The sequence below is a fragment of the Marmota flaviventris genome, chromosome 19, assembly GCF_047511675.1.
Source record: "Marmota flaviventris isolate mMarFla1 chromosome 19, mMarFla1.hap1, whole genome shotgun sequence".
NCBI lineage: Eukaryota > Metazoa > Chordata > Mammalia > Rodentia > Sciuridae > Marmota > Marmota flaviventris.
In genome coordinates this window covers 36,379,909-36,387,568 of record NC_092516.1, presented here as the reverse complement: position 1 = coordinate 36,387,568, position 7,660 = coordinate 36,379,909, and the positions used below count along the sequence as shown (strand labels likewise).

The window sequence follows — 7,660 nt, the reverse complement described above, 5'->3', positions numbered from 1 at the left end:
TCAAGATTGCAGAGCTCCCAATAAAGAATGTGTTCTGGCAAGAATAACCAAAAGTCTGAGGAATTTAGTCATAAAAGAACAAACTGAACCCCCTAGGCTAAACATTCTCAAAAAAAAACATTGGTAATGTGGTGTAGAAATAAGTGGTTAAAAAGTAAAATGTCTAGCCAATAAAAACTCAGTAGATCAGCCTATGGTTAATGAGCTGGAAATACTGTAGATATCAGAGTTTTATCAGAGGGCTTCGGAAATAAATGTGACATGAAAAGGTTAAAGGTAATGATTTCAACGAAGAAATCTCTAAAGGGAGAAGTCTCCAAATTCAAAAGTAAAGTGAAGGAAATAGTGGTAATTTCATAGGAGGGGTTGGGGAGGCCTCAGATTGAAAGGAGTTGGTACTCCAAATGGGAGACATGTCCGCACCTAATCATATAGTGAAATTTTAAAATACCTAAGGTATAATCCACTATAAAGATATAGTCTGCCTAAAAGATAAAAATTGGACATTTTGTCTTTCAATTCAAGCCATTATGGAATAACAGGAACCAGTTGTATACTCCTGCTGTATGCAACTATAAAACTGGACAAAAATCTTGGCTTTCAGACATTAAACAATAGGAACAGAATAGTGATCCCTGACCAAACAGCTAGGTGGTCTCCCCGAGTTCAGTTCCAGTTGGGAACTCAGGAAGTGGGCAGGGTATGCAACCAGACAGCTGCATTGAGCCTCAGAGATTTGCTCTGGATTCCATAACTTACCTGATATGGAGAAACTTCCCAGAAAGGGCAGAAAGAAATCTCTGGAGCTCACACAAGGCTAGAAACCCTTCATCTTCCAATATCAGGAACACATAATCTCATCAGCTACAGCTTTTAAGACTCATAAGGATGTTGATTGGGTTCCATTAGTTCTGAAAACTATTCTGGCCCTGCCTAAAAAGTTAAAGGTAGGCTGGGCTGGAGCCCAGCAGCAGAGCGCTTACCTAGCACATGTGAGGCACTGGGTTTGATCCTTAGCACCACAAAAAAATAAATAAAATAAAGGCATACGTTCATCTACAACTACCAAAAAAAAAAGTTAAAGGCAAGCCAGATTAAACTGTTTCCAAGGAAACTAAATGCATTCCAAATTCAAAACATTTAAATTAATACCAAAAAAAAAAAAAAAATTCTGGCTCCTAAAAGCATAAAATTCAAAATACCTAGTTTTCAATTAAAAAAAAAAAAGCATTTCTGCCAGGCAGGCAAAATACCACCTGTAATGAGGAGAAAAATTAATAGAGACCCAACAATGACAAAATGATATCAGAAGACAAGAACATTAGGGCCTGGGGTGGTGGCTTAGTGGTAGAGCACTTGCCTAGCATGTGTGAAGCACTGGGTTCGATTTCCAGCACCACAAAAATAAATAAATAAAATAGAGGTATTGTGTTCATCTACAACTAAAAATGTTTTTTTAAAGACAAGGACATTCAAACAGCTAGTATAAATATACTCCATACACGCAAAAAGAATGGAGAATGGACTGGAGTGAGGGACTCAGAGGACTACTGGGGATGCCGGCCCAATGCTGGGGGAGGTTTAATTTAAGCTGTTGCAATAGGGTCAGGGTAGGGTAAGGACATGGTGAGTTTCCAGATGAGTCTCCAGGGTGGGCTCAACGAATAGAGGCAGAAGACCTGCTGTGGGCAGGGACAGATTTCTCTCTTCCTGGACTTTGGTACCTCTCCGACTGTCACAACACGGAGCATGCAGAGTCCTGGCTGGAGAACTGCATCTCTTGTGGTCAGCAACAGGAAACCCAGCTTGTCCCTCTCTCCACCAGGAGCCCAAGCTGGAGGAGACAGAGGCATGTCAGTGGACCCAAACCTGCTCGTGGACTTTGGCTGTCCTCTGTGCTAATGCGACGATGCCTCCTAGAAGCTGAGAAGACCCGTGGTTGGGTGAAAGGCATTGAGAGCCACAGGCCATTAGGACAGGCTACTTAAGAAGGCCTGCCAGGCAGTGGTCCTGGGGCGCCCCCACCCACTCCCAAGACCCACTTCTTGTCCCTTCCTGGGTGCATAAGCTGCTGTAGGGGATAGAGGTGGACACACATGCCCTGGCAGGGGACAGACATGTGCCCTCACCAGAACACTACCAGCACCATTTAGAAATAAATTTCTTTCTTCCATCTAACAGTGTTGTTTTCTTTTAGGATCACCTTCCAGGGTCTGGCCAACCAGACTGTCTCCTCCCAATTCCTGGCCTGACCCCACCAGCCCCAGATTCTGACCTCCCCGACTCCGTCAAGTCTAGGTGCTGTCTCCTGTGATGCTCCCTACCCCCGTTACAGGAAAATCCCTGAACTTGCAGGGGTCAGCACAGCTGAAGGATCAAAATAAACGCAGAGACTTCATTAGAAAGTAGCTTCCCTGGGCTGGGGTTGTGGCTTGGTGGTAGAGCACTTGCCTAGCACACGTGAGGCACTGGGTTCCATCCTAAGGTGAAACCACAACAGCCCCTCCCACTGCTGAGCTGCCAGAGATAAGGGTATCCTCACACATTACCCTCAGCAGATAATGGAGTTTCTCTGGACAGAAAAGTGACCAACCCAGGGGGAAAGAAGACTTCCCTTCACCTGTGGGTGCCCACCATGGTCCCATGAATGTGGGGTGATCCTGCCCTCTGGTGGCAGCATGCAGAACTGCACTATTGACACCTGTTCATTCCTTGCAGAAACATCCTCTGAGCTGGCTAAGACTCCAGCCAGTCCATTTAAGAGCTCTGTGGGTTTGCAATCAAAGGAGGACAGGCACACATTTTATTAAAGGCAATTACTTCTGAGAGGAGAACAAAGGGATGCGGTAGGTAATGATGAGGGACTACCTGAAGACCCGAATCAGGACAGTCCCTATGAGACATTTGACAGATTCGAAAGGTGGCTTCTTGGCTGGAGGGACCAAGCTCACATAGCTGGGTTTTGTCCTTGGTGGCTCTCCAGGCTGTAGAGCTGGGCTCCTGAGGTCCTGGATCCTCATTCTAGGCTGAGTGGCAGGCTGTGTGCTTCTCTGTGTGTTCCCAGAGCTCTGGGCTGGCAGTGCTCTGTAGCCTAGGTTTGCCTCTCCTTGGGTGCAGGGGTCTTGGGATCTGTGCTCTTTGACTCTGATTCTGAAGTTAGGCTCAGAGATGAGTTCCCTGGCAGGCAGGGATGGGAATAAGATAGAAGCTTGGGGACAAAACCATAGGAGATGCTGGGATGGCTAGGGCAGCAACCCTGTCCATCCTTAGGTCAACCTCCCACCAATGTGCTGGGCTACATCTGCAGAGTCCGTGGTTAGTGAGGACAGAGGGTTCCCTGAGGCCACATGGGGAGGATCCATGAGGGCTGTTCCTCAGTACCTGCCCCTTAGGAGCTGGAAGCCTGGGGAAAGCAGAAGATGAGGTGAAGGTCTTGGGGAAAGAAGACCCCCCCCCCCGCTCCCCCTGCTCACTGATGCCATGAACAAGCCCCCAAATAGAGTTGAAGACAATTATTTTTAGATATGGGACCTATGTCAAGGAGATTCATGTGCCATCCCTACATGGGGCTGTCCTGGAGAGAGGTCCAGAGCCCCTGGAAGAGATGGACTGGGACAGGGAGTGGGGTTGGCTGGTGCCCCCTACTCTATGCAGACAAGGCTTTGGGAAGCCTGGAGGGGGACTGGGAGTCCAAGGACGCTGGAGAATACTCACAGATGGGAAGTGAGACAGTGCATCTAGAGCTATGTCCCTCTGGCTGCTATAGCAAAGTACCATCAGCTTGTTGACTTTATAAACATTTATTTTTTCACAACTCTGGAGGCTGGGAGGCTGAGGTCAGCACTCTGATGAGGACCCTCTTCAGGTTGCCCTTTGCCAACTTTCCAATGTGTCCTCACATTGAAGTATATGGTGAGGGAGCTCTCTAGGGTTGTGCTTATAAAGGTGCTGATCTCATTCATCAGGACCCCATCTTCTCAAAAGACCCCCCTCTTAATGCCATCACATTGCAGGTAGGTTTGAATTTGAGATTCATTGCAAATGTTCATTTAGTTCTTCTCAGCGGAAAAAAAAAAACAATCTGTGAAGTGAACAGAGAGCCCACATCCTGGGAGTAAATTTTTACTCCTCACACATCAGATAGAGCACTAATCTCTAGGGTATATAAGAGCTCAACAAGCTAAGCAACAACAACAAAAAAAAAACAAATAACCCAATCAACCAATGGGCCAAGGACCTGAACAGACATTTCTCAGAAGAGGAGATATACTCAATCAACAAATATATGAAAAAATGTTCATCATCTCTAGCAATTAGAGAAATGCAAATCAAAACTACTCTAAGACATCATCTCACTCCAGTCAGAATGGCAGCTATTATGAAGACAAACAACAATAAGTGTTGGCGAGGATGTGGGGAAAAATGTACACTCATACATTACTGGTGGGACTGCAAATTGGTGCATCCAATATAGAAAACAGTATGGAGATTCCTTGGAAATCTGACAATGGAGCCACCATTTGACCCAGCTAACCCTCTCGTCGGTCTATACCCAAAAGACTTAAAAACAACATACTTCAGGGACACAGCCACATCAATGTTTATAGCAGCACAATTCACAATAGCTAAACTGTGGAGCCAACCTAGATGCCCTTCAGTGGGTGAATGGATAAAAAAAAATGTGGCATATATACACAATGGAATTTTACTCAGCATTAAAAAAGAACAAAATCATGGCATTTGCAGGTAAATGGATGGCATTGGAGAAGATAATGCTAAGTGAAATTAGCCAATCCCAAAAAACAAATGCTGTATGTTTTCTCTGATATAAGGAGGCTGACTCATAGTGGGGTAGGGATGGGGAGCATGGGAGGAATAGATGAATTCTAGATAGGGCAGAGGGGTGGGAGGGCGCGGGGGGTTAGCAAGGATGGTGGAATGTGATGGACATCATTATCCAAAATACATGTATGAAGACACGAATTGATGTCAACATACTTTATATACAACCAGAGATATGAAAAAATTGTGCTGTATACTTGTAATAAGAATTGTAATACATTCTGCTGTCATTTATTTTAAAAAAATCAATAAAAAAAACAAGACTCTTCTTAATGCAAAAATAAAATAAAATAAAAATACAAAAAAAAATGACACAGAACCTAGAAGACATAAAAGGAAATGTGGATAACTCTGACTACACTGAGATTTTAAAAACCAACATGGCAGGTCTGGGCCTGCTTCTCTGCCTCGTAGAGTTCTGGCCCCTGGACACCGGTCCTGTCAACTAGTCCACGGAGGTATCCTTTCCTGCGTGCTTCAGGCCCCACACTGTGGCCACCTCCGAGATTGCTGTGGGGCTATCGGAAGCCCTCCACCCTCCCTACCAGCATTCCGAGTTCCATGGTAACATCTGGGAGGGAAATGGTCGTGTTTTCGGTGCCCACTGAAGTCACTGTGCTCTTGTTAGATATCGAAGGTACCACAACCCCGATTGATTTCGTGAAGGACATTTTATTTCCTTACATCAAAGAAAATGTTAAAGAGTATCTGCAGACACATGGGGAAGAAGAGGAGTGTCTGCATGATGTCAATCTTTTGAGGCTGAAGAAGATGCCCACCTGGATGGGGCTCTTCCAATCCCTGCAGCATCTGGAAATGGGGTCGATGAACTGCAACAGGTAATCCAGGCCATCGTAGATAATGTGTGCTGGCAGATGTCTCTGGACCGAGAAACCACAGCACTCAGACAACTGCAGGGCCACGTGTGGAGGGCAGCATTCACAGCTGGACACATGAAAGCAGAGTTCTTTGAAGATGCAGTTCCAGCCATCAGGAAGTGGAGAGAAGATGGAAGGAAGGTGTATATCTATTCTTCTGGAAGTGTAAAGGCTCAGAAACTATTATTTGGGCATTCTACAGAGGGAAATATTCTTGAGCTTTTTGATGGTCACTTTGATACCAAAATTGGACACAGTGGAGAGTGAGAGTTAGAGAGAGATTGCAAACAGCATTGGATGCTCAACCAACAACGTCTTGTTTCTAACAGATGTTCCTCTAGAGGCCAGTGCTGCTGAGGAAGCAGGTGTGCATGTAGCTGTGGTGGCTAGACCTGGCAATGCAGGATTGACAGATAATGAGAAAACTTCCTACAGCCTCATCACATCCTTCAGCGAACTCTACCTCAGCATGGAGGAAGACTTCCATAGAAGACCAAACTGTTTCTCAGAGTTGTCCCCCTAATGTCTAGTTTTATTCTAATGGCAAAGTAACTTACTTCTATACGTACATATGTATGCAAGTATATGTATGTGTATGCTCATGAATTTTCATGGGCACATAAGTGAGGGGAAAAAAGTCTTAAGTTCAGTGAAGAGACTTATTTAAAGATGCTCTATATGTAGAAATAGTTTGAGACCCTAACACTAACCCACAATGAGGACAAAGTGTAGTTGATAGAAGAATACGGATCAAATGTGTTATGACTATCAAATCCTATACCAAAATGGGAACTTAGTTTTGAAAATTATTCAGAGTCCTATTATTTTAAATACTGGAAATACTTCAGAGACATTCTTAACAATTCATTGCCCTTGTTTAATGGTGAGTTAGAAGAGTTACAAGAGCTGTATTTCATATTTGCCTCCCTTGGTATAAAAGATAAAGATATTTGTTTCTGCTCCAAAAGAGCAAAATAAGGAAAGAAAATTCACCTGAGTCTTGATCAGTAAAGTATATTGTTACTGAAGAAGAAACTTACTAATCATGTGGCACCCATAGCCGGCACTTGCCTTATCAATGAAAAACGTATGCAGATATAACAGCTAAAAACGAAATGTGGTTCTTAATGTCCAACAAAATGATTATAATTCTGCTGGTTGTTACCAGTTGCCTTTCTAATTTTATCTTCACACAGTTTAAGAATATATATTAATTGCTACTTTCTATTTTTTAAAATAAAGTTTTGCTGAAATTAGTTCATAACACCCAGAAGAGCCCTAATATGTAATATTTTCCTCTTAAATGTGAGAAATGTAAATTTTATAGCAGCATTATTTATCCTGGTTCAATTCTTAGGATTCCAAGGCAGTTTTATGTTGTGATTAATAAAAGCATTCTCTTCTTTCAGTTTAAAAAAAACAACATGGAAAAAAATCCATAAACAACACCAAAATACAATTAGAAAAAAAGATTTATAATGCCTATTACAGATTAGGTTGAATTTACTTAATGTGCCAATTAAGTGACTTATCAATAAGACCCCAAAATAAATAGGAAAAGTGAGCAGAGAATATGAATAAATGGTGCAAAATATGCAAATAGGCATATACAAATGAAAGAAAGTTCAACTTTAGTCATTAGAGTTGTAGCTCAGTGGTAGAGCACTTGCCTAACATATGTGAGGCCCAGGTTCAATCCTCAGCACCACATATAAATAAATAAAAATAAAAGTATAAAAATAAGTTATTGATTAAAAAATGGATATCACTTTTCTACTTGATTATCAATGAGCAATTAGATAGCAATATATTGGTGAAGGTGGAGAAATAAATACTTTCATGTGTTCCTTGTGGAATAATCAATTGGTACAATAACTAGAAGAGCTACATGCTAATAACTAACAAAATAACAATTTCCAATGCATACACCCTTGACCTAA

The 7,660-nt window shown here is 42.7% G+C and overlaps 1 pseudogene; it reads left to right on the top strand.

Annotated features, from left to right (window-relative positions):
* The first annotated feature begins 5,424 nt into the window (after positions 1 to 5,424).
* LOC114078689 (enolase-phosphatase E1 pseudogene) lies at positions 5,425 to 6,243 on the top strand (annotated as a pseudogene).
* The last annotated feature ends 1,417 nt before the right edge of the window (positions 6,244 to 7,660 follow it).